The following is a 26,776-nucleotide window of genomic DNA, read 5'->3' on the forward strand; positions in this document are numbered from 1 at the left end:
TACAATATAAGTGCACAACACAATAATCAACAAACAACATAAATGAGACCATAAACAACATACAATATGTGGCTCCTACAAATACAAACCCGAAAATAAGCATAATGTGGGACTGTTTGGTTGTTTAATTGTGTGTGGTTAGGGTTGTGAACAAAAAAATGCTGTTTTTTTGCTGGATCGGGACGGAACAGCATTTACCAGTTTGTGGTTGTATTTCCCGACAGTCCAGTGTGCCGTGAACGCAGCGCGGCCGCCGCGGCGCTCCGCTGCCATATTGTTGTTTTATTTTCGGGGCAGCAGCGGACGGAGTTTCCAGCTGCGGTCGCCGTCTGCGGACTCAGCGTATCTGAGGGGGAAAAGGGCACTGCTTTGCTGACATTACCTGGAATACAACTGAGCTTCAAGTCACTGTCAAAGTTATCGGACTACGAGAGGAGCCGTCGGGTATGTAGTTTTTCTCATTTAAAAGTTTTCTGTCACACTTAATGCTAAAGACTAGCTCACTCCGTGTGTTGGTGCTACTTTTTCCCATTCAAGCTAACAGCCGCTATCTAACGTTAGTTACGTTTGCGCAGTAAAAGCTCTTATTCAGACTTTCCTAAATGTATAAACTTTGAGATAAAGATATATGCATGTGTGTGTGGTGTCAAAAAAACGAGCACGCAGAGTTGAGTTAGCTTCTGCACAAGTAGCAACTAATGAGTTTTGGATGCTAACTTCTGTGCTAGCGTGGCTAACTAACGCAGCCAACTGACACTAAACTTGAGCAATAACTTGAAAAGTCACGGAGGGAACTTTAAATGACTTTGTTGGCAGTGAGTGTGAATATAAAATGAGAAAGATTAGCTAACTCATGGCGACTGTACGTGCCTCTCATGTGTTTGCGCAGTGGGATAAAGTCATTGTGGTTGATTATTCTTTTTTTTTTTTATGGCAGATCAGGACAAACTGGAAACACACTATTTATTATTTAAGTGCAACAGTTTGGACAAGGTTAGCTTGATGTATGATTAATAACAAGTACTTAATAACAAGTAGTAGAACGTGTCTGGGTGTGTGTGTGAGAGAGAGAGAGAGAGAGAGAGAGAGAGAGAGAGAGAGAGAGAGAGAGAGAGAGAGAGAGAGACAATCCAGGTGCCACCACAATCCAATGAAATCTGCAAGAAGAAGCACAAGGACTGGGGAAGAAGCTAAGTTAGTAACATGTATTAATTAGATATGAATGCACACAGATGGAGAGAGGAGCTCAGTGTGTCATAGGAAGTCCTCTGGCAGGCTAATCCTGTAGCAGCATAACTAAGGGCAGGTCCAAGATAATCCTGAACCGGCCCTACAGGTTACCTATCATTAGTCAAGTCAGGTCAACTTCGTTGACAATTTCAATGTGTGTACATACAGAGGAATAGAATATATGCTTCTCTCCGACCCACAGTGCAAAATATAGGGACAACAAGTATAACGATAAAAAGATAATATATAAAATAAAGAAGATACAAAAGATACGTAAGTAGTATTTACAATACAATAAATACATTTTTAAATAGTGCAAAGGTCCTTGTGGAAGTGAATGTGTCACGCTGTCTGCTGGTGAAACTTTTTTTCACTCCAAAAAGGGAAGTCTGCTTTGTGTTACTATTGCTTGAGTCAGGTTTGCAGAAGGGCTGCTCGATTATCAACATCAATCAATGAACATGTATTTATCACTTTACAGCAACCAGCAGGTATCCAAAGTGCTTAACATCAGGAACCAAGAATAAAACAACAGATCATACAATAAAAAGAATGAAACATAGAAAACCGTCAAATCAGAAAAGGTTACATAGAAACAGGAGGAGGAGAGGGACATTGTCACACCACTACTACGTATTAAAAGCCATTCTAAACAAATAGGTTTTGAGTTTGGACCTAAAAAGAATTCTCCCCCCCCCCACCGTTTATACCTAGACCGTGATCCTGATTTCATCACCTTTCACCTGGGCAAAATCCACAAACTTATTGTGGCAATAAAAACATTTCTGATTTCTGATGAACATGATTATGGACTCTGGATCCTGGACTCCGGCTCGAGTCGATAGTCTCTGGACTTGTGACTCGTCTTGGACTCGTGCACTGATGACTTGGACTCAAACTCGAGGATTTATGAAATAGGACTCAGAAGTCGGACGAAGTTTCTACTTTATTGTGTAATAGGCAGTGATGAGTACTCGAGTCCTGGACTCGAGTTACTATTTTCTAGACTCGTGACTTGACTGGGACTCTTCTTTGGTGACTCAGACTCGAACGCTGGGGCCTCGAGACTTGACTGGGACTCTTTGGTGACTCGGAATCGAACACTGGGAACTCGAGACTTGACTAGGACTCTTCTTTGGTGACTCGGACTCAACACTGGGAACTCGAGACTTGACTGGGACTCTTTGGTGACTCGGACTCGAACACTGGGAACTCGAGACTTGACTGGGACTCTTTGGTGACTCGGACTCGAACGCTGGGGACTCGTGACTTGACTGGGACTCTTCTTTGGTGACTCGGACTCGAACTTGAACACTGGGGACTCGAGACTTGACTGGGACTCTTTGGTGACTCTGACTCGAACGCTGAGGACTCAAGACTTGACTGGGACTCTTCTTTGGTGACTCGAACGCTGGGGACTCGAGACTTGACTGGGACTCTTTGGTGACTCGGACTCGAACGCTGGGGACTCGAGACTTGACTGGGACTTCTTTGTGACTCGACTCGACGCTGGGGATCGACTCGACTGGGACTCTTTGGTGACTCGACTCTTTGGTGACTCGACTCGAACGCTGGGGACTCGAGACTTGACTGGGACTCTTCTTTGGTGACTCGACTCTTCTTTGTGACTCGGACTCGAACGCTGGGGACTCGAGACTTGACTGGGACTCTTCTTTGGTGACTCGACTCTTCTTTGGTGACTCGGACTCGAACGCTGGGGACTCGAGACTTGACTGGGACTCTTTGGTGACTCGGACTCGAACGCTGGGGACTCGAGACTTGACTGGGACTCTTCTTTGGTGACTCGAACGCTGGGGACTCGAGACTTGACTGGGACTCTTCTTTGGTGACTCGGACTCGAACGCTGGGGACTCGAGACTTGACTGGGACTCTTCTTTGGTGACTCGGACTCGAACGCTGGGGAATCGGACTCGACTGGGACTCTTCTTTGGTGACTCGGACTCTTTGGTGACTCGGACTCGAACGCTGGGGACTCGAGACTTGACTGGGACTCTTCTTTGGTGACTCTGACTCTTCTTTGGTGACTCGGACTCGAACGCTGGGGACTCGAGACTTGACTGGGACTCTTCTTTGGTGACTCGGACTCGAACACTGGGGACTCGAGACTTGACTGGGACTCTTTGGTGACTCGGACTCGAACGCTGGGGACTCGAGACTTGACTGGGACTCTTTGGTGACTCGGACCCGAACGCTGGGGACTCGAGACTTGACTGGGACTCTTCTTTGGTGACTCGGACTCGAACACTGGGGACTCGAGGTTTGACTGGGACTCTTCTTTGGTGACTCGAACGCTGGGGACTCGAGACTTGACTGGGACTCTTTGGTGACTCGGACCCGAACGCTGCGGACTCGAGACTTGACTGGGACTCTTCTTTGGTGACTCGAACGCTGGGGACTCGAGACTTGACTGGGACTCTTTGGTGACTCGGACTCGAACGCTGGGGACTCGAGACTTGACTGGGACTCTTCTTTGGTGACTCGGACTCGAACGCTGGGGAATCGGACTCGACTGGGACTCTTCTTTGGTGACTCAGACTCTTTGGTGACTCGGACTCGAACGCTGGGGACTCGAGACTTGACTGGGACTCTTCTTTGGTGACTCTGACTCTTCTTTGGTGACTCGGACTCGAACGCTGGGGACTCGAGACTTGACTGGGACTCTTCTTTGGTGACTCGGACTCTTCTTTGGTGACTCGGACTCGAACACTGGGGACTCGAGACTTGACTGGGACTCTTTGGTGACTTGGACTCGAACGCTGGGGACTCGAGACTTGACTGGGACTCTTCTTTGGTGACTCGAACGCTGGGGACTCGAGACTTGACTGGGACTCTTCTTTGGTGACTCGGACTCGAACGCTGGGGACTCGAGACTTGACTGGGACTCTTCTTTGGTGACTCGGACTCGAACGCTGGGGAATCGGACTCGACTGGGACTCTTCTTTGGTGACTCGGACTCTTTGGTGACTCGGACTCGAACGCTGGGGACTCGAGACTTGACTGGGACTCTTCTTTGGTGACTCTGACTCTTCTTTGGTGACTCGGACTCGAACGCTGGGGACTCGAGACTTGACTGGGACTCTTCTTTGGTGACTCGGACTCGAACACTGGGGACTCGAGACTTGACTGGGACTCTTTGGTGACTCGGACTCGAACGCTGGGGACTCGAGACTTGACTGGGACTCTTTGGTGACTCGGACCCGAACGCTGGGGACTCGAGACTTGACTGGGACTCTTCTTTGGTGACTCGGACTCGAACACTGGGGACTCGAGGTTTGACTGGGACTCTTCTTTGGTGACTCGAACGCTGGGGACTCGAGACTTGACTGGGACTCTTTGGTGACTCGGACCCGAACGCTGCGGACTCGAGACTTGACTGGGACTCTTCTTTGGTGACTCGAACGCTGGGGACTCGAGACTTGACTGGGACTCTTTGGTGACTCGGACTCGAACGCTGGGGACTCGAGACTTGACTGGGACTCTTCTTTGGTGACTCGGACTCGAACGCTGGGGAATCGGACTCGACTGGGACTCTTCTTTGGTGACTCAGACTCTTTGGTGACTCGGACTCGAACGCTGGGGACTCGAGACTTGACTGGGACTCTTCTTTGGTGACTCGGACTCTTCTTTGGTGACTCGGACTCTTCTTTGGTGACTCGGACTCGAACACTGGGGACTCGAGACTTGACTGGGACTCTTTGGTGACTCGGACCCGAACGCTGGGGACTCGAGACTTGACTGGGACTCTTCTTTGGTGACTCGGACTCGAACACTGGGGACTCGAGGTTTGACTGGGACTCTTCCTTGGTGACTCGAACGCTGGGGACTCGAGACTTGACTGGGACTCTTCTTTGGTGACTCTGACTCGAACACTGGGGACTCGAAACTTGACTGGGACTCTTTGGTGACTCGGACTCGAACGCTGGGGCCTCGAGACTTGACTGGGACTCTTCTTTGGGGACTCGGACTCGACAGCAGGTGACTCGACTACAACACTGCCAGACCCAAATGGAATCTGCTGATTCATTTTTTTTCAGGGGTCTTGTGATGGACATGTGTTAACGTTCAGATTTGTATTTTTTTAATCCGTTTATAATCCGCGGAAAATTCAGCGTCTGCAGATTCCGTGTGGCCCTGACCTTTTTTTTTTCTGGTCTTTTAAACAAACAGTGGATTTTCTTGAACTTTGAATATAATTCAAAAAAAAAAAAAAAATCGTATCAAAAGTTTAAAATTCTTGCGTCAGTTGACTTTTCTCATGATTGGTATTTGTGCCATTTTAAGGTCAAAGTTCATTCACATGTAGTTAGTCCCGGTGGTTATAAGCTTATTATCCATGTCCATCTCATAACTTGCTTCTTAGTGTAAGGACCTTCTAAGTCTTTGGACTGTTTGTAGATGTGCTTTGAAAACTGTAGTCACATTTTCAGGGTTGCAAGTAATGATTATTTTAATTGTCCATTTAATGATTACTCGTTTAGTCTGTTAAAAATCAGAAAATACTAAAAGAAAAAATCTTGCAACGAGGAGTCCAAGGTGACGTCTTCAAATGTCTTGTTTTTGTGTAACAAGAAGTCAAAATCACAAAGATATTACCATTTATAAACTCATTTTTGGAATTCATGGTCAGTACACCTCATTTATAGGAAAGTATACCTAATTCTTGACTTAAAAAAGCAGAAATTATGAATTATTTAGACTCCTATTAAAGGAAGGATAATTACAGAAGGGTAAATGTCAACGTTCAGTCTGGTTTTAAAACTTTGTTTTTTTTTTTCAAATGCTATTTTTTTTAGAAAACACCCAAAAGTCAGTGAAAGTAGAGATCCTATCTTTTGTTGTACTTGTGAAGCGCGATGTATGAAATCATCCAAATTAGGTAGTTAAAAAGAAACCTATATTTCTGATGGAGGCATTTTGAAAAACGGGTCAAATTTGACCTGAAGACAACACGAGGGTTAAGCACGGCCGTCTGGCGAGGTCGGTGACTCGAGTCTGTTCGGTGTGTTCCGTGCCGTTGTCCGTCCGAGGGGCCGTCGTCCTTCTTTTTGGCCAATTTGACATGGAGAATCGGCGGGGCGGGCACTGCCGGCAGTCAGACTCAAATGACCAATCTGATTGGTGGAGAGCTAACCCGGAAACGGGGAGCGGAATGAGCGTGACTAGAGTCTCTCAAAATCTGACGAAAATCTTCTAAACTGACCTTTGCTGATCTGAAATGAAGACAACTGCACGGCCTGTTTCTCTCTTAAAGGGGTGATTGAGTGATTATATAGGGTATTTTACACTGTTCCTTAAGGTCTCCTAATAGGGTATGTAACATTGGTTGGGCTGAAAATTGCCCGAATGCTATTTTATTAGGCCTGTCGGTACACGATCCGTTCTGCGCATGCGCAAGATAATACTGTTTTACCGAGGATACGACCTGCACGATCTGTTCCACGCTAGCCTATGGCTAGCCTCCACCGGGAAGCTAACGTTAGTTTAGCTAACAGCTAATTCGGCTAACTGCTAACTGACAGCTAGATTCAGTCTAAAATAACGTTAACTCAAACGTAATGGGAAAAGCAGGCTACAGCTAAATTAAGACTTCACAGTAATAACAATAAAGACAAGTATTGAGTGATTGTATTTTAAATGAGCACAAGTAAAGTAGAGCTGATGTAACAGCTGTTATTGTTGTTATATATGTTAACGGTTATTTTCACGTTTTATTTTGAGGGTCTTTTAAAGTTATTACATGCTGTCTCAGCTAGCAGTTAGCCGAATTAGCTGTTAGCTAAACTAACGTTAGCTTGGCTGTCGACCGGAAGCGTGGAACAGATCGTGCAGTGTCGTAAATCCTCGTACAACAGCGCATGCGCGAACATTTTGCACATGCGCAGAACGGATCGTGTACCGACAAGGCCCTTAACTACCCTGTGAATATGGCTGTATTTGGAACAAGAGCTTTTCTTCCAAATATGGTCTGCTCATGAATATTTAGATGAGCTGCGCGCTGATTGGTTTGAGCGAACCCCATAGAAACACATCGGAGACGAGACAGCAGGTCTCATATTTCAGACACCGCAAAGTTATACATTGTTTGTCGGGCTATTTCGTTATTAAATTCACTTCTGATTACTACTGTCCCATCATCCTATGGGTAGCTAAAGATCGCGGCTAGCTGCAGGCCCTGGAGCTCCATCAGGGCCTCGGCAATTTATAGTCCAGTTACCCAGAACTAGTGACTTTGCGCGGGTATGGAGCGCCGCGGGCTTCCCTTCGTGACGGAGATCCAGCTAGCTCATAGCGAGTCTATGAAGTAGGACACGCCGGGCGGCGAGGCAGCACCGGCCGCTGTCACGTAGCCTGCTGAGCTCCTGCTGAACTGCGACACACAGTCGGACAAAATTTGCAATTAGCCATCAATTTTCGTAAAACGGCCCATATTTGACCTCTACATAGTTGATTTCTCGCATAAAAAAGTCTCAGAAGTGAATTTAGTAATTAAATAGCGGACCTCTGGAGAGCTGCATGACCTAGCTAGATTCAGAAGACTAAGCTGACCTCAGGTCAGTGGTGGAGCCTATGCAAATGTCGGGGCGTGACTTGAGATCATGACGTCAACATCCAGCTTTGTTGAGATTCGCCCGTTTTCAGCGGCAGTTTCAAAATGTGAGATTTGCAGAGGATAGGGGCATCAATGGGATTTTGAGCTTCTATGGATGTCCTATTTACCCACCGAACTGTCGTTATTCAACTATGACGAGGTAAAATCGGTTTTGCCTTCTATCACCCCTTTAAGATGTTTTCAGAAACACGTTTCGGTGAACTATTTTAGTACAATATTAGATCATATGAACGAGCCGCCACGACAGTCTGGCTTTGAATTTCTGGAGAAACCAGACCCACGTGACGCGTTCGTCCAATCAGCTGCAATACAGATTAGCGCCGCCTGCTGTTATGGAGACGTATTACGTCTTTTCTCTTCGGTGTGTTCTGAGGCACTTTTCTGACCAACTCGGGGAGACTGATCTGCCTTTTCTGCCGACAGTCGGCCGTCTGGTCGGTGTGTCTGGGCCTTCACCACATAGCCCCAGTTTTAGCCTCGCTCCACTGGCTTCCTGTCTGTTTCAGGATTGATTTGAAAATAAATCAAACGTACAATTTAAATTATCTACAATAATATGAAACTGCAAAAAAGCAGCAAATCTTCACCTTTTGAGGATCAGGGCTGCGTTTCACTCCTTGCTACATTTTGTAGATTGAATATTAATGGGTTTTTGGACTTTTGTTCGGGCAAAACAACTCATTTTAAAAAGTCCCTTTGGGCTTTTAAGAAGCTTTCTTTTTAAACTATTTTGCATTTTATCAACTAAACAAATATTTGAACTAATCAAAAAATGATCACCAATTAACCTATCATAAAAAATTATTCAGAATTGGCGTCAGGAAACTTTGCAGCCCCCCCACGCAGTGACGACTCTCCGACTTCTGGTGAAAGTGGAACGCGTGCACTTTCACAACGTCCCCTTCCTAAAATAATGGCCTGAGTCATTTTTTCTGGTTTTTCAGAAAATGCAACAAACTGAACCAAATACTGAATATATATTTATTAATAATTACACTCAAAAATGACAATAGATGACTATTACATACTGATAACAATGTCTGTCAATTATGCAACATAAGAGGAATAGATGCCTCTGTGATTTAGGCAATTTTAAACCTTCAACTCTGTCAACAATCAGTGTTTAGATGCACAGAAACCTCATCACTCACCAATCGGGGACGAGCCCTGAATCATGGAAATAACTTCAGTGATAGAGCCCAAGTCACATTGTCTTTTGACTTAGGCAAAATAAAACGGCCTAAGTCCCACTCTTGACCGTCTTGGGCCGTTATACTAAAGGTGTAGAATCACGTGACCTGTTCAACTGAGGATGTAGGCAATTTTACCAGAGGTGGCCAGCGCCATGAGGAGATGATTTAGGCAAAAAAAAATCATTTTTGTCAAAAAATGACACAGGCCATTATTTCAGGACGGTGACGACAAGCTGAAACTGGAACTTCTTGATCTACTTCACGGTGAGAGGAGCCCAGTGTAACAGCAAGGTTGCATTGAACCCTTCTGTTGTCTTCACCGTCGTCCATGAACTTGTCATTTCGGTTCCTACTTTTTTGACACTTTTTTTTATGCTTCTGGTGCTTTTTTTTTGACATTTTTGTCCCTTTTTTCAACGCTTATTTTTAAATTCATGGCCAATAAACCTAATAAAATGACATTATACCTAATTTTTGAGTTTGAAAAAAAGCAGATATTATGAATTATTTTGACTAATACAATAGTTAAAGGAACACGCCAACTTATTGGGACTTTAGCTTATTCAGCGTGTCCCCCAGAGTTAGATAAGTCCATACATACCCTTCTCATCTCCGTGCGTGTTGTAACTCTGTCTGACGCCCCCACCGCTAGCCTAGCTTAGCACAGATCCTGGAGGTAACCGGCTCCAACTAGCCTACTGCTCCCAGTAAGTGACTAAATAACGCCAACATGTTCCTATTTACATGTTGTGATTTGTATAGTGACAGTGTGTACAAATAACAAGGTCACATGAGACACAGCCATCTTCTAACCGTATACATACTGGGAACTATATTCTCAAAGGTGAAGCACTGCTACTTCTGCTACTTGGGCGGAGGGATTTGCTTGCAGCACCTGAGAAGCCCAGCAAATCACTCCGCCCAGTGATTGTATACGGTTAGAAGATGGCTGTGTCTCATGTGATCTTGTTATTTGTACACGCTGTGACTATACAAATCACAACATGTAAATACTAGATGGAGCTGGTTACCTCCAGGATCTGTGCTAAGCTAGGCTAGCGGTGGGGGCGTCAGACAGAGTTATGACACGCACGGAGATGAGAAGGGTATGTATGGACGTATCTAACTCTGGGGGATACGGGGAATAAGACAAAGTCCCAATAAGTCGGCGTGTTCCTTTAAGATCAGAGGATGTTGAGTGAATCACAGACTGGTTTATGTCAAAGTTTGATCAGGATGCTGTTTTGTAACCATTTAAAAATGTTTTTTCAAATGCCATGAAATGAAATAAAACAACCAAAATTCAATGGAAGTAATCATTAATCTTACCTGCGAAGAACATCGATGCATGGATGTATATGTTGCATGGGTTCCAAGTTATTTTGGGGCAATTTGGCTGTTAAGAACCCCATATTTCTGATATAAAAAAACTTTGAAAACGGGTCTTAATTTGACCCGAGGACAACACAAGGGTTAACGTTGAGTAATGTCAGCGTCGGCGCTGTTAGACGGAGCATCTCTGCAGGAAGAAAAGGTTAAAGGAAAGAGATAAGATCTTTGTACAAAGTGCGTTTCCCTCAGATGAGTCAGTAGGTATGAGAAGTGTTTGCGGTGGTAATTCGGTTGTGACATCTTTGGAAATTAAACCGTTTATGAGAGTGAATTGTTTGGTATTTCTGACCTTAAAATTCTTAAAATCCAGCTGTGTTGTGCTGTTGCCACTAGAGCTGCAAGTCAGGGTCATTTTCATTAATTAGCTTTTAATACAAAACCCAAAGATATTAAATCTGCAGTTATACAGAGCTCAATTGTGACCGCCCACTTTTTTTTTTTAAACATTTTTTTTATTGAAAGAATTGCACAACACAGGTTACATCAAACAGTACATTTCCTCCCGTTTTTCTTTTTTTGTAAACAGGAACAAGATTACCCTCTCCCCCCCCCTCCCCATACACCTCTTGGCAGCTAGTATGTTCACCAAAAATCTCTCAATTATGAATGTACATTCTCACAGCTAGGCATCAATATTCTTTCAAAGCTTAGGCCCACATATGTCTATAACAGGGGTGGCCAACCAGTTAGGTATAAAGAGCCACAAAAAAAAACGCACCATAACAAAAAGCCACACAACACATGCACGTCCACACTACAACAGCAACAGTGTCTTCCAGATCTGATGACAGTCATAATACATAGCAGTTTTCATAGTTGTTTTTTTCTCACTTAGACTGACTCAGTGGGAAACCTGACAGTCTTTGTTATCCACAATCCTTTTCAGGTCTTGCTTGAACTCGGTTGTGGCCACTCGAAGCAACTCTCTCACTCATTTGTCACTAAAGGGGCTTTCAAACAATCGGATTCAGCAGTGAAAGGGTTAACGAGGAAGGTGATCTGTGGCCGCTGTTTTTCCTCAGGTTGCAGAATCTGTCCTCAAAACTCTGCTGCATTATTTTCCATTTTAAAATAATTGGCAAATGTATTGGCAGTATTGGCAGATGCATTCAAATGTGTGTTTACTTATCTGAAATACTGTATGTTTCAGAAAAGTTAAAAACAACAATCAACCAATGACACAGCCCCCAGCCACACAGGAAGAGCCTCACAGGAGCAGGCAAAGAGCCGCATACGGCTCAAGAGCCACAGGTTCGCCACCCCTGGTCTATAACATATTAGGGGGCTCAAATTCAGTAATCATTTACAATGTGTCAACAATTCTGTGAGGCGATCAGATACCAACAGGAAAAAAGAAGAGATAAATAAATAGGCAATGAGTAGAAAGAAGAATGGTTAAAAAAAACAAAAAAAAAAACTCTTTCAGACTTTCAAAATACGACAAAAACGGTCCCCACTTGAAGTAGAACCTCTCCACAGACTAGAGGTGTGAATCTTCACTGATCATTCGATTATGATTATCATGTCTTCGATTCGATATCTCGATGCGTCAAATACATTTTACTATTAAAGCCATATAGGATATTTAATTCGTAGCTATTCAAGCTTCAAAAACCATATACATACCATGGATACATGAAACTACAGCACTGAGCACATGGCACTTCCTGAATGTGCAAAACATACCAGAATATGTAAACAGAAAGGTTGTTAGGCAGACATTAAATTGTAAACAGAAATAATTGATTATGCCCGGCCGATTGTCGATGCAGCATCGTCCACGTCCACGATTGGATGCATCGATTATTTGATTAATTTCAACACCTCTACCACAGACCCTCTCAATGTAAATGTTATCTTCTCTAGCTTTAGAAGAAACATGACATCTTCCAGCCAAGCGGAAGCTGATGGGGAAGTAGAAGATTTCCAAACTAACACAATTCTCCTACGGGCCACAAGTGATGCGAATGCAATGATGTGACCGCCCACTTTTTTAACAGCTCCAATAAGGTTTTTGTTAAATGCTGATATAAAGACTTTAAAGCCAGGAACCGAGCCGACCAGCTACGAGATGAATCGGGACCATAAAACATTTGATTCAGCGCAAACAAAAAATAAAATATAGACTTCAATGGTAGAAGCTTGCACTAGCCATAGACATATATAAACTGGACCAACAGATCCCGTGTCTCTGGACGGAGACCAGTGAAGGATATTGGAAGAACTTTTCCGGTGAGCGCTGAGCGTTACTGAGCAGCCTCCAACTGAGAGAGACGACGTAGATGTGACGTGAGCAACCTGTCAGAAAGTTGTAAGTCTTCTGGTAGCTGTGCCAAGAGAAATCTCAATCATTCCCAATCTAGCAGAGACGGAGAGCGTAGGTATATGTAAGGAGATAACATAGACACAGGCTAATTATTGATCACTAAAATGCTAGTCAACATTAGTAATTAAACTTAAACAGCTAATGGAAGTCCAAACTGCCTGAGAGCTTCTCCTGTACTATACGGTAATTCCTCTACTATGAGACAGTAAGTCTCGTGGTCATGACCCAATCGTTAGCCTATTTTTATAAAAACGTCTGCTACGGAGCCATAACGTGAGGTACAAGGTAATGGAGCCTTTTATACATTGTCGTGTTTCTTTAGAAATAAACAACGGACAAATAGAGTCTTTAAACTCTTCAGATGTAAAGTTATTCTCTGTCAAAGTGACGTCAAAATGAATGGCAGTCAATGGGATGCTAACGGGAGGTGATGGCTTCGTAGCATCAAAATGGCGCCATAGGAGCTACGCGTTGTGAGGAGAGGCTCACCCCCCTTGGCTCTAGCTGTTCGCGGGTTCGCAGGTACGCTGAACATTTCCATGGTAACAGCGAGTTAGACCAATCAGAAACATTGCTGTTATGCTTAGGATTAGGGATAGACCAATTTATCTTCCCTGGCTGATTATTGGGGCGTTTTTTTTTGGCAGTTTTCAGATTATCTGTGTCTGTGTTAGGGATGTCCCGATCAGGTTTTTTTGAGTCAGAGTCCGAGTCATTTGATTTTGAGTATCTACCGATACCGAGTCCCGATCCGATACTTCTATAATATATAAAAAAAGAATAAAGAAGAGCGAAAAAACAGATCCAGGATGTTCCTTATTTTTTATTTAATTCACCTTATTTTAACATTCAACAACTCTGTTAACAAACAGAGCCCTTCTGTTACAGATCTCACAGTTTGCTACGGCAGTGTTGTTGTCATCAACTTTATAATACCTCCAGACCGCAGACATACTCGCGCTTTCTGCTTCAAGCTGCTTCCGTGTTCTACTTTGCCGGCATTTAACCAATAGCGTCTCTGCAACAAAGTGATGTCATGCCGCACGCGTTGCTGTTTCTGTGTGGAGTCAAAAGGGTCTAACTCTGTGCCACCGCATAACTATAGATGTGTTAAAAAATAATGAGAATATATATACATATATATCTGAGTCCTGATCGGGAGGTAACGTCCGATTCCGATCGAGTCTGAAACCACGTGATCGGGCCCGATTTCCGATCACGTGATCGGATCTGGTCATCCCTAGTCTGTGTTTTACTTGCCTGATAACCGATAAAGTTAATGAATTAAAAAGTGTTCTACTTTGGCTCGGCTACAGCTCTGTGTCTGTCCCTCTGCTCCGGTTTCACTCACCACTGAGTCTGACTTAATGTCCCCCCCCCACAACACTATCTGACTCTGTTACTGGGGATTATGTTCAAAGTTTCTCATTTATTAAAGGTGCTCTAAGCCAGGGGTTTTCAAACTTTTTGTGTGTGTGGACCACTATTTGTAATCAAGAATTTTCATGGTTCATTTTCATACCACCTCATAATACACACAATAAAATATGTCTACACACAGTCCTACCTGAATTAATCCCCACCTCTTAATAGGCCTAGTAGCACTAAAACTACAACTGGTCATCGCATCAGTACAACAGAAAAGAAAGTTTACTGCACACTAGGGCTGAACGATTAATTGCATTTGCGATAATATCGCGATATGTTAAAACGCGATTTCCTAATCGCAAAGGCTGCGATTTGGTCACATGACTCGCGAGAGCAAATCAGTCTGCACTCCACAGAGAAAGCATCAACTAGCACGCTAACGCTACACTGTACCTCGAGCTGATTTCTGTCATTCAAACAACTCTGAGTTGTAGTTTAAAACTTGTACAGCCATTTTAATAAAATTAAGGGTTTTATTCTGGTTAGAGTCCATACGTGCAGTTAATGGATACAGGCACACAGAACTCAAGGCTCGGTTGGCAACGATTAGCTCTGATTAGCAGTTAGCTCCGGTTAGCGGTTAGCTCCGTTATAAAGATATGAGTGGAGGAGCTGCCACTGAGAGGGGTAACAACCAGACTGATAAATGACGTTCGGGGAGCTTTCACAGCAGCGTGGCCGCGGTGTTTCAACGGTTTTATTACAGGGTTCGTACGGGTGCTTGAAATCCTTGAAAATGCTTGAATTTTGATGTTGTGTTTTCAAGGTTTGAAAAGTGCTTAAATTTTTGGATAAAATGCTTGAAATTGTAACTGTATTTCTTTCACGACAAAGACCTATCTGACTGAATAGTTTGTTTATTAAATGGAGAAATAAAATGTTGGAGAGCTTAAAATGAAACCTGCTCGCTTATGCATGTGTGACTGCGATCTGCCAGTCTGTTTCCATATGTGACTCCGCCCCCTGTTCAGGTCCCATCCCCTGACCAATCGGCTATCCTAACCTTAACCACTCGAGGTAAAACGCCTAACCCCAACCAATCGAGCTGTTTCGTAGGGCGGGTCTTGGCGTGGCCATAGTGGGATTTATAATATTGCTGGCAGGTTGACGTTTCAATGAACATTGGCTGGAAGATGAAAAATACAAATTATGGATTAAATGGGTACAAACCTCACGAGTTGCCTCTTGTAAAGTTTACAAAAAAGACATGCAGCTTTTCACTATGGGCTAGTCTGCGCTCTCGAGTCACATGAAGGGTAAGACATAGACTTTTCAAGTTAGCCAACTGAAGTAGCCTACTGTATACGTTAGTGCCTATTTGTTTACGCTAGTAACTGCTAGCTAGGAATTCGCAGGCTAAGAGACCGAGAGTACTTGGTGTGATAATGTAATGTTAGTGTAACCGAGGGTTTCTAATACTGTCTAGTCTCAGGTTTGGCTGTAAAATAAAGACACAGGCTTCCAATGCTGGAACCAAGACGGTCCCACACGTCTCACTTAATTCAACCCCGACACAGTCAAACGTCAGAAAATACAACACTTTAACCACTTCTGTTTTTCCCGTCACAATAAAAGCTCTGTTTACTGTAACTTCCTCTTAAGCCTCAACTGAGAGGTTACACAATAAAATACCTTACATTAGTATTGCATGTCCGTTATGGCACGTTCATTTGTGGAATATGCAGTGAACATAGCCAAAGTTACATCACAGTAACTGTAACGTTAACTACCCGCAAATTAAAACCTGCAAACGTTAGCCCGGTGCATAACAACAATCGTTGATTGCTGAACAGAAATTGTGTCAGATGGAGTGTTATACAAGTAGCCTACTGAAAGGTTAAGGATGGCCTTATGCAATATTTACACTGCTCTATTCCAGTAGATAAATGTATAGGTATTGGCAATGAAATGAATTTTTTTTTTCAATTACATATTATAGGCTATTTATCAGGCAGGTGCCTGTGCACTTCTGGTCAGTCTTCTGGGTTAAAATGGAATTACAGGTTGTTGTTGTTGCACTGTCTAAAATTTTGTTCAAACCATGTCTATATCTAGAATGTGTCCCAAAACCAAGGCCTGTAAAATATTTCTGTTCAAATCCTATGTCTTCATATTTTCAGCCCTTGAAACTACTTCAGTTTTACAGCCTGAAAATCACATTATCTGGGAAGCAATATTTGGACATTAATATAATGAAAAGTATTATTCATAGGCAGCCCAAACTTTGTAGGGTGGAAGACAAACATGTCAATATGACTGAACCATTACAAGTTTGTATGGCATGCCCTAGATTTGGAAAAAAGTGTGAAAAGACTGACATTAAGGGTAGCATCAACTTTGAGGGTGCAGCAACTGTTTTCCTGGATTTTGTCTGATTTGACACAGAATGACCCAGCTGCATGTCATTTGGCTCAAATCCTCCCACTCAGTGCTCAGTTTTTACATTGACTCAGGCAGGTTAGATAGCAAGCAAAGTCTACTTAGACAGTGATACATTTTAAAAAATAAAACTTGTGTTTTGCTTAAATTGGGCTGTTTATAGCATTATCTCTTTTAATGTGATAAAAACACTAAATAATAATTTTGACAATGTATTGGTATGTAATTCACGTGGTATAAGGTGCTGGAAAATGCTTTAAAATGGACCTTGAAAGTGCTTGAAATGTGCTTGAATTTGACCTTGGAAAACGTGTACGAACCCTGTTATTAGTACAGTTAATCCCACGGCAAGAACACCAGCAACATGCTAACGTAACGATAGCCTCTCTGAGCAAGAACACCAGCAACATGCTAACGTAACGATAGCCTCTCTGAGCAAGAACACCAGCAACATGCTAACGTAACGATAGCCTCTCTGAGCAAGAACACCAGCAACATGCTAACGTAACGATAGCCTCTCTGAGCAAGAACACCAGCAACATGCTAACGTAACGATAGCCTCTCTGAGCAAGAACACCAGCAACATGCTAACGTAACGATAGCCTCTCTGAGCAAGAACACCAGCAACATGCTAACGTAACGATAGCCTCTCTGAGCAAGAACACCAGCAACATGCTAACGTAACGATAGCCTCTCTGAGCAAGAACACCAGCAACATGCTAACGTAACGATAGCCTCTCTGAGCAAGAACACCAGCAACATGCTAACGTAACGATAGCCTCTCTGAGCAAGAACACCAGCAACATGCTAACGTAACGATAGCCTCTCTGAGCAAGAACACCAGCAACATGCTAACGTAACGATAGCCTCTCTGAGCAAGAACACCAGCAACATGCTAACGTAACGATAGCCTCTCTGAGCAAGAACACCAGCAACATGCTAACGTAACGATAGCCTCTCTGAGCAAGAGCACCAGCAACATGCTAACGTAACGATAGCCTCTCTGAGCAAGAGCACCAGCAACATGCTAACGTAACGATAGCCTCTCTGAGCAAGAGCACCAGCAACATGCTAACGTAACGATAGCCTCTCTGAGCAAGAGCACACGGCAGCACGCAACTTCACGAGGGGGAGGGGCTGGAGGCAGCTCCTCTCTGTGCACTGTAAAAAAAAATACACTGTTGTGGGTGTGTATACTATATTTTTACTTTTTTAACTGTCTAGTGTGTAGTTGTGTGTTGTTCATACTATAAAATGATTTATTGTTTGTCTTTGTTGAATAATACAGAAGACAAAGCTTAAAAAAATAATCCAATCGCAATATTTGGGGAAAAAAATCGCAATTAGATTATTTTCAAAAATCGTTCAGCCCTACTGCACACAACGGCTGCCACATATTTAATTTATTTATTTACTCAAGCGCCCGAGGGCATAATCAGGTTCATTTGAACAACAGGCTTATTACCATAGCAACGGAGTATTAAATATATACAGTAATAAGAACACTTGGATATAGTCCACATTTCAAAACCTTTGGTGATTTTAGGTTCAGGGTTAGGGGAGCGCCACTAGCCCATTTTAGTAATCACACAATAACTTGACAATTTAATTGAAATTTTATATCAATATACACATTCTTAATTTTTATGGGAATTTCCTGGTAAAATGAAGGTTACAAAACTATTATTTTATATTTTATTTTGCTTTTCCACGGACAGCCTGCAGTACCCTCACGGACCACTAGTGGTCTGCGGACCACAGTTTGGGAATGACTGCTCTAAGCGATGTTGGGTGACGAAGTATTTTCAAACAACGAGGCTAGCTCGCCCCTCCCTCCTCCTCCTCCCGTCCCCTCCCTTTCGCGCACTAACCCCCCCAACCCACACCCCCACCCCCAAATCCTTCTTGTCGGTTATTGGCTGGAAGACTGTTTGTTATGTTTGGTGGTGCAGGTTGGCACAGTTTGTTTTTGTTGGTGTTTGTGGAGCCTGGGCTGTCTACAGAGACCGCGTTTTTTACAGTGTGTTCAGGGGACAGGCAGCTAGCAGAGAGTGAGGAGATGTTTTTTTACAGTGTGTTCAGGGGACAGGCAGCTAGCAGAGAGTGAGATGTTTTTTACAGTGTGTTCAGGGGACAGGCAGCTAGCAGAGAGTGAGGAGATGTTTTTTTACAGTGTGTTCAGGGGACAGGCAGCTAGCAGATAGTGAGGAGATGTTTGCTGTATGTGACAAAAAATGTTGTAGCCTAAAAAACGCATGACATCGCTTGGAGCACCTTTTTAAATAATTGCTTTAAAGCATTTAAACAAAGTTTTGTGTTGGAGTTGGTAACCTTAGCTAGTTGGTAATCTTAGTTTTGACCAAATGTTGACCTCGAACCAGAGAATATTCAGTTAAAACAGACCTATGGTGCTGTTTTGCTCAGATTTTTCTCTGTGAAGTTTGCTGGATGTAAAGTAGCGTTTTATGAGCATTTTGAATAGAAATGCTGTGCGGTGGATCCAAATGATGTCAAAGTGAAGAGTGGTTCATGTGGATTTGGAACTTTAAAAGTGGTAGTGACCCCCAAACCCTCCCCGTCTGCCAGACTAAAGCAGCCAGCCTATAGGTGAAACACTGATAATAAAAAAAGATATTGTAGAATTGGCACCAATTTTGAATGATACTGAGCCCTTCACACAAAAAAAATCTGGTTTTAACTTAAAACCAAGTGTCTTGTGCACAGCAGCTGGTCTTGTGGGTAGTCTCACTTTGTAGAGGACTGAAAGTAGGGAGCTTTCATTTCTGGGCAGGAAATTACCATCGTCTTAGTCAGATGTAAATTAAAGGGTAACTACTGTTTTTTTCGACCTGGACCCTATTTTCCTGTTTTTGTGTCTAGGTGACTGATGGGAACAACAATCTTTGACGGTGGTCCAGTATTAAGCGAGATCGCTGCAGTCGGCAGCGGCCAAACAAGCTACAATGTAAGTTAATAGGGCAATTGTCCAGCTTGTATTTACCTTCACAAAAATGCTCGTTTTGCCGCTGACCGACTCAGATTAATATTCTAAGTGTCTGACAACATTATGGAAAGGATTCCTTCAGAGATAGGCCTTTAAAACGTCCTTGAGACCTTTCTGTTTAACCAGAAACCGATCTGAAGTTGCCAGCACTAAACCCACCAGACTCTATTTAAAAAAGCAATAGTTTTAGCATGTATAGAGCCAACGTATTTTCACATGTTAATCGGTAAACTATGTGTTTATTTCAACCAAAACTAGAGTTGTGATGGTTGGAAAAGTGGAAAGAGGACCCAAAACGGCTTTTCATAGTTTTATTTTGTTTCTGTCGACTTTGAATGAAGTGTATTTTACGATGCTAAAACTACCGTTTATTTACATGGAGTCTGGTGGGTTTAGCGAACACTTTCCTGGCTGTTTTTATGTTTAAAAAAGGATCTTACTCTTTAACAGAAAGGTCGACCTCCTTAGAAATCCTTTCCATGATGTTGTCAGACACTTAGAGTAATAATCTGAGTCTGTCAGCAGCAAAACAAGCACTTTAGTGAATGTAAATACAAGCTGGACTATTGCCCTATTAACTTACATTGTAGCTTGTTTCCCCGCTGTCGACTGCAGCGATCTCACTTAATACTGGACCACCGTCAAAGATTGTTGTTCCCATCAGTCACTTAGACACAAAAACATAGGAAAATAGGGTTAAAAAAAGGATAGTTACCCTTTAAGAACTAACCGGTAAGCTCCGGTTAGTGACTCTCAGGAAGGGAAACTGTCACTTTCCATTTCTAGTCCTCCCTGACCAGATTAAACACACGCTTTTTGCCAGGTAATCGGCCGTTCACTTTGTATAATCAAAAGCTCAAGCTGTTGACAGTGATTTTCCTTCTGGGAAGTCAGTCAGCAGAATTGTCTTCATCCTCTTTGTGTCTTTAGCATTGTCAAACTGGTTCTGCCAGCGCTAAACAGGGTGAGGCCCGAGGAAAAGAAACTACCTGACAGGTACTGAAATTACCCTCCTCCCCTTTCACTCTGCAGGCACAGGATGTCTGGACAGGGTTTCTGTGTAATCCCACACCGAGCACATAATCCAATATGTCTCGGTTTTTAAATGGATGCAGATTAGAAGCGTAAGAAGAGCAGGTTACTTCCTCTGTGACACGTTGGGTAATTCAGGTAAACAAACGGAATAGGGAGCGCTTAATTTGATGCACTAGAGCTATCATGTTACTGGGGGTGGGTAAAAAAAATGTGTCAACAGTAGGGCTGAGCGATATGGAAAAAATCAAAGATCACGATATTTTTGACCAAATACCTCTATCGATACCGCAACGATATTGTAGGGTTGACTATTGGTGCTTTCACAAAATATTTACACAATGAGATTTTTGATAATCATCAGTAATGTGGATATAATGACTAAGTGGGTAAAGACTAATAATAGAACAGTTACAACAGTCTGGTAAGTTCAGAAAATGACATCACTTTACTGTAATGCAGCCTTTAAAACCAGGAAAAGACAACACTTATGTCATATTACAATATTACGATATCCAAAATCTAAGACGGTATCTAGTCTCATATCACGATATCGATATAATATCCATATATTACCCAGCTCTAGTCAACAGGAATGTTGCCTAAGTTAATTGACTTCGGGTCACATTGGCCCGTTTAAAATTTTCGTTTTATATCAGAAAATATTGGACGTAGAAATAAGTGCTGAAAATGTGTAGAAGAAAAATGTAAAAATTTAAAACGTTGGAAAAAGCAAAAACAAATTGTGAAAAAACAGGCGTCACAAATGTCAGAAAAACAAGTGGTTTTTTTTCAGGGTTGAAGGGAAGACAACACAAGGGTTAATACAGCGTGTTTTTCCTTTTTAGCAATGGTTTGCTTTATTTGCTATAGTTTCTCAAACATCATATGTCTTACATTCCAGCATATAGACGGCACCCAACCCGGATTTTCCACTGGACGTGCGTCTGTTCTGCGTTCCGGCTGTCTTGCTGCCCAACTCGCAGATTATATTGTCTCTACAAGTACTTTACAAAACAGTCACGTGTTTATTAAGCTACCGTATTTTCCGGACTATAAGTCGCACTTTTTTTCATACTTTGGCTGGTCCTGCGACTTATAGTCAGGTGCGACTTATATATCAAAATATTTATAATTTCACGTTTTTAAATGTTATTTCATGCTGAAAACATTACCGTCTAAAGCCACCAGAGGGCGCTCTAGGCTTCTGACGACTATATGCTGCTCCAAAGACAACTGAGAAAGAAACTGCAGGTGACTGCAAGTAATAAAATATGCGGCCGAAAACGGTAATCAAGCAGCAGAAAGAAAGTTTGGAGTGAGAGAGAAACTTGTAAAGGTGACTCTTACTGCAATGAAGGAAACAAAGAAAGCTAGTCGCGCGCTGAAAGCAAGATGGCGAGAGTTGGAGGAACGAGTCCACAGATGTAGATGCACGTCAACGGTGCAGTTACGTCTCCACGCCCTGGTAGTTGTTCTGTATTCTGTTGTATAGTTGAATAACTGTTAATGTGTTACGTTAACATACCGGACACCTACCGTATTCAGTCCCTTGTTCTGTGTGCTGTTGTGTAGTTGAATAACTTACCTTTCCAAATTAAATGTCTGTTCTTGATCTTGGATTTTGTGAAATCAATTTCTAAATAAATGCGACTTATAGTCCAGTGCGACTTATATATGTTTTTTTCCTCTTCATGACGCATTTTTTGACTGATGCAACTTATACTCCGGAGCGACTTATAGTCCGGAAAATACGGTAGTTGCTACCTTCTACTCCAAGCACTCCTGTAATTAAACTCCATGCCTTCTCTTTTCTGGCGTTGTCCTTATAAAAAAAAAAAAAAGATCTGTGATTATGTTTTTCCACCTCCTAGATATTGGGGGTGCTGTCTTTTGGTAAATTGACTGGACGCTCTCCTGTGTCACTTCCTGCCCAGCCGTCCAAACGCCCCGCGGCTCGCGTGAAAATAGACCCGGAGCGTATCTTTAGCGGAGCGGACTTGAATGGCCGCGATGCATCCCCCGCTAACCTGGAAAACATTTTAAATGGTAACGTTAATACAGCATGTCGGAGGAACACGTCTCTTGCAACGGGGAGTCAGAGGCAGAGGGGGTGTTTACTAACGTTAGCTTCTTGCTCCCCCTCAAAGGGGGGAGAGAGTAGACGACCGCTTGCTTGACTTCAGTGGAGCAGACCTCTCTGCAGAGTTGTGTAATTACTACTTTTTGACATTTCATGAAATTTGAAAGGAGCGGTGGCAATAATTGAGCAGCGGTACTGCACCGGAAGAAGTTAATTTAACAGTAGGCAAATTGAAAATGCTGTATAAACAATCGGTAGTACAGTTCATGCAGTTTAATGCTTTGAATAGCCTATACTTTTGGTAATAAAACAATAAAAATGTATTTAAACTACGCTGATAGGGCAGTAAAGTAACAGTAGTGTGTGCCGTCAGTGTCCACTTTCAACAGCTACACTTCTCATTTTCATATCTGGCCACACAAACCATTACTCAACACTTACTTTAACACCTTGTTTCATAGTAAGTCAGACTTTCACTTCTCTATTTTTACTCATGTGGCCCCAGCCGAGCGTTTCCCACTTCTGTTATTAGTTTGTCTCCTCTCTGCTGGCTCACCTGCCTCAGAACTATCCAAAGGTAAACGCTTAGGAAGAAGAAACATACACATGATCCAAACATTTCAACTAGTAAGATAACTTTTGATCCCTGCAGCTGCAGATGGTTCAAAGCCTTGAGTATTCAACATATACCGTTTTTAAGGCACTTATGTTAGACCATTTGAATGGTTTGTAAGTGGATGGTTGTTTGTATGTGAGTATAAATGTATGGGTGCATATGTGTAATTCTGTTTTTTTCTTTTTATATGGCTAGACTTTTCAATTTTTCTAAACTGATGTCAATTCTGCTTTTTATTCAGTTGTTCAACTGTGAGCATGAATTCGATAAACTCAAACTCATATTTAGTAACAACTTTACCCACAGGAAGTGATGAATAGAGATTAAAAGCCAGTCAAAAATCAAAGAGGCAGACAAAGGAAGCGAGATAAATGTCTGATGTTTCAGCCAATAGAAAGTCTTGTCTGCTTAACTGGAAACATCTAGTGACAGGAAACACTGTTACACACAAGTGTCTAAAAGTAGTTTGAATTACTTAGGGTGTGACGGTAATGTTTGATTAAATAACTCAGAACGGTCTGCTGAATGGTTAACCCATAGAAATAAAATGGATAGAAAGGCCATTGAACTGTTTCCCGTGGTCATTTGATTGGTATACAATAAAATGGCGATTGTTGTTAGTTGTCATAGTGACAACACGCATCAATGGGGCCGTAAACTGTCGCAGCTCGCTGGGAGGAGCTTGGGAGAGTTCTCGGAGTTGCAGGAAGTGAGGAGGAGGGACAGCTAGACCAGCAGCAGTGGGTCAGCGGACCGCTAACGTTAGACCCAGCGGCAGTGGGTCAGCGGACCGCTAACGTTAGACCCAGCGGCAGTGGGTCAGCGTACCGCTAACGTTAGACCCAGCGGCAGTGGGTCAGCGTACCGCTAACGTTAGACCCAGCGGCAGTGGGTCAGACCCAGCAGCAGTGGGTCAGCGTACCGCTAACGTTAGACCCAGCGGCAGTGGGTCAGACCCAGCAGCAGTGGGTCAGCGGACCGCTAACGTTAGACCCAGCAGCAGTGGGTCAGCATACCGCTAATGTTAGACCCAGCAGCAGTGGGTCAGCGGACCGCTAACGTTAGACCCAGCGCCAGTGGGTCAGCGGACCGCTAACGTTAGACCCAGCGGCAGCGGGTCAGTGGACACTTTAACGCTAGACCGCTACCGTACCTCATTTCCTTGCCTGGAAATGGAAACGCACATTTAAAGAAGGTGTGAAGTGTTGTTGAATGGTCTGGTAACAGCAGGTGTTTGTATGTTTCATGCATCTTTGCATTAGTTTTCAGTGGTTTGATTGGACAGCAGGAGCCCGTTACTGTTTCTCCAATCAGCCTTTTTTTGGGGCTTCCTTCAAAAGAAGGAAAGTTAGGAAGAGAAAGTACAGAAGAAACTGAAGTTAAATAAAGATTTAGTAAACGTATTAAACTCTGGAGGTTTAAGTGATTCACAGAAGCATTAATGTGAATATTTGTATGATTTAGTAAATGTGTCAAACTCAAGGCTGGCACCTTGCAGATTTTGATCCGGCCCGCATATCAGTTTAGGTTCAATTAACCTTTTCCGACATTTTTGATGCTTTTTCTTACATTTTTGTCACTTTTTCCGATGTTTTTGATGCTTTTTCTTACATTTTTGTCACTTTTTCCGATGTTTTTGATGCTTTTTCTTACATTTTTGTCACTTTTTCTGATGTTTTTGATGCTTTTTCTTACATTTTTGTCACTTTTTCCGATGTTTTTGATGCTTTTTCTTACATTTTTGTCACTTTTTCCGACATTTTTGATGCTTTTTCTTACATTTTTGTCACTTTTTCCGATGTTTTTGATGCTTTTTCTTACATTTTTGTCACTTTTTCCGATGTTTTTGATGCTTTTTCTTACATTTTTGTCACTTTTTCTGATGTTTTTGATGCTTTTTTCTTACATTTTTGTCACTTTTTCCGATGTTTTTGATGCTTTTTCTTACATTTTTGTCACTTTTTCCGACATTTTTGATGCTTTTTCTTACATTTTTGTCACTTTTTCCGATGTTTTTGATGCTTTTTCTTACATTTTTGTCACTTTTTCCGATGTTTTTGATGCTTTTTCTTACATTTTTGTCACTTTTTCCGATGTTTTTGATGCTTTTTCTTACATTGTTGTCACTTTTTCTGACCTTTTTTGGGCGCTTTTTTTCATTTGATGGCTGATGAACATTTTTCCTGTGAATCAGATTTAAATAAGCAATTTGAAGACATACCTCCAGGCTTTAGTTCCTCGCCGTTATTTTAGAATGGATAATGAATAGATTGTGGACATAATTAATACAAAACACTGAACTCTTGTATTATATTTTGATAATATTCTGCCTGAAGCTTCTTCACAGTTACCTTGAGGACAAGTTTTTCTAGCCTCCGGTTTTTTTTTTTCCAGTGCTGTTTGGATTGAAAAGGAGTGGCCGAATTTGAAGGATAAAGTGATTTTTAAAGAATGTTTGTTGTCATGGTGCACGCAGAAACACCCTGAGTCAACCATAAAGGGACGGAAAATGTCAAACTAAAGCCAGAACTGGAGTCATAGCTTTCTGCTACCTGTTGGGTTTATTTGAACTCGTGGAATGAGGGAAACAGATGGAGGTCTGTTCGGAGCACATTCCTCAGAAACTCCTGTCAGTCCTGTTTTTTGGACACACTGAGCTCCACGCTGCGCCACTTCAGGTTGTTGGTGTGTGTTTAAACCCCAGACCAGAAACACTCTGCAGTCTGAGAGGTAGTTGTATTATTCGCTGCTCACTGAGCCAGAAAGCCTCCAGCCAGACTCCAGTATGAGTCGGGCTGCAACCAACGATTAGTCTCATTGTTCAATTACTCTGTGGATTATTTTCTGGATGAATGGATTAGTTGTTTGGTCTCTTAAATGTCAGAAAATGGTGAAAAATGTGGATCAGTGTTTCCCAAAAAGCCCAAGATGACGTCCTCAAATGTCTCGTTTTATCAACAACTCAAAGATATTCAGTTCAGAGGAGAGAAGAAACTAGAACAATATTCACGTTTAACAAGCTGACAGCAGAGAAGTTTTACTAAATGACTCAAATCGATATAAAATAGTTGGCGATTAATTTAGTAGTTGACAGCTCTACTGACACATTTACACATTGTGGGCACCAAGGCAATGAACAGAAACCAATATTTGATTTAACTTTACTTATTGCATGATGTTTGGCTATGTGTTTGTGTAACGTCTTGACTAATGTGGGTAGATATTTAGACTGAATTCAACCTATTTCTAGAGCTCAACTATTAAATGAATTGCCAACTAATCAATTAATCAGTTTTAGTCAAAACTTTCCAGCTTGTTAAATGTGAATATTGTTCTAGTTTCTTCTCTCCTCTGTGACAGTAAACTGAATATCTTTGAGTTGGGGACAAAACAAGACATTTGAGGACGTCATCTTGGGCTTTTTGGGAAACACTGATCCACATTTTCACCATTTTCTGACAT

General features: G+C 42.5%; 1 protein-coding gene across 1 annotated transcript in view; it reads left to right on the forward strand.

Annotated features, from left to right (window-relative positions):
* Positions 1-256: 256 nt before the first annotated feature.
* Positions 257-26,776, forward strand: part of plekhf2 (pleckstrin homology domain containing, family F (with FYVE domain) member 2) — a 50,262-nt gene continuing 23,742 nt past the window's right edge. Inside the window, exon 1 of the mRNA XM_031319465.2 lies at positions 257-444. The gene's annotated coding sequence lies outside the window, so the exon portion shown is untranslated. The remainder of the gene's footprint in view (positions 445-26,776) is intronic.

Source organism: Sander lucioperca, chromosome 10, assembly GCF_008315115.2.
Source record: "Sander lucioperca isolate FBNREF2018 chromosome 10, SLUC_FBN_1.2, whole genome shotgun sequence".
NCBI classification, from domain to species: Eukaryota; Metazoa; Chordata; class Actinopteri; order Perciformes; family Percidae; genus Sander; species Sander lucioperca.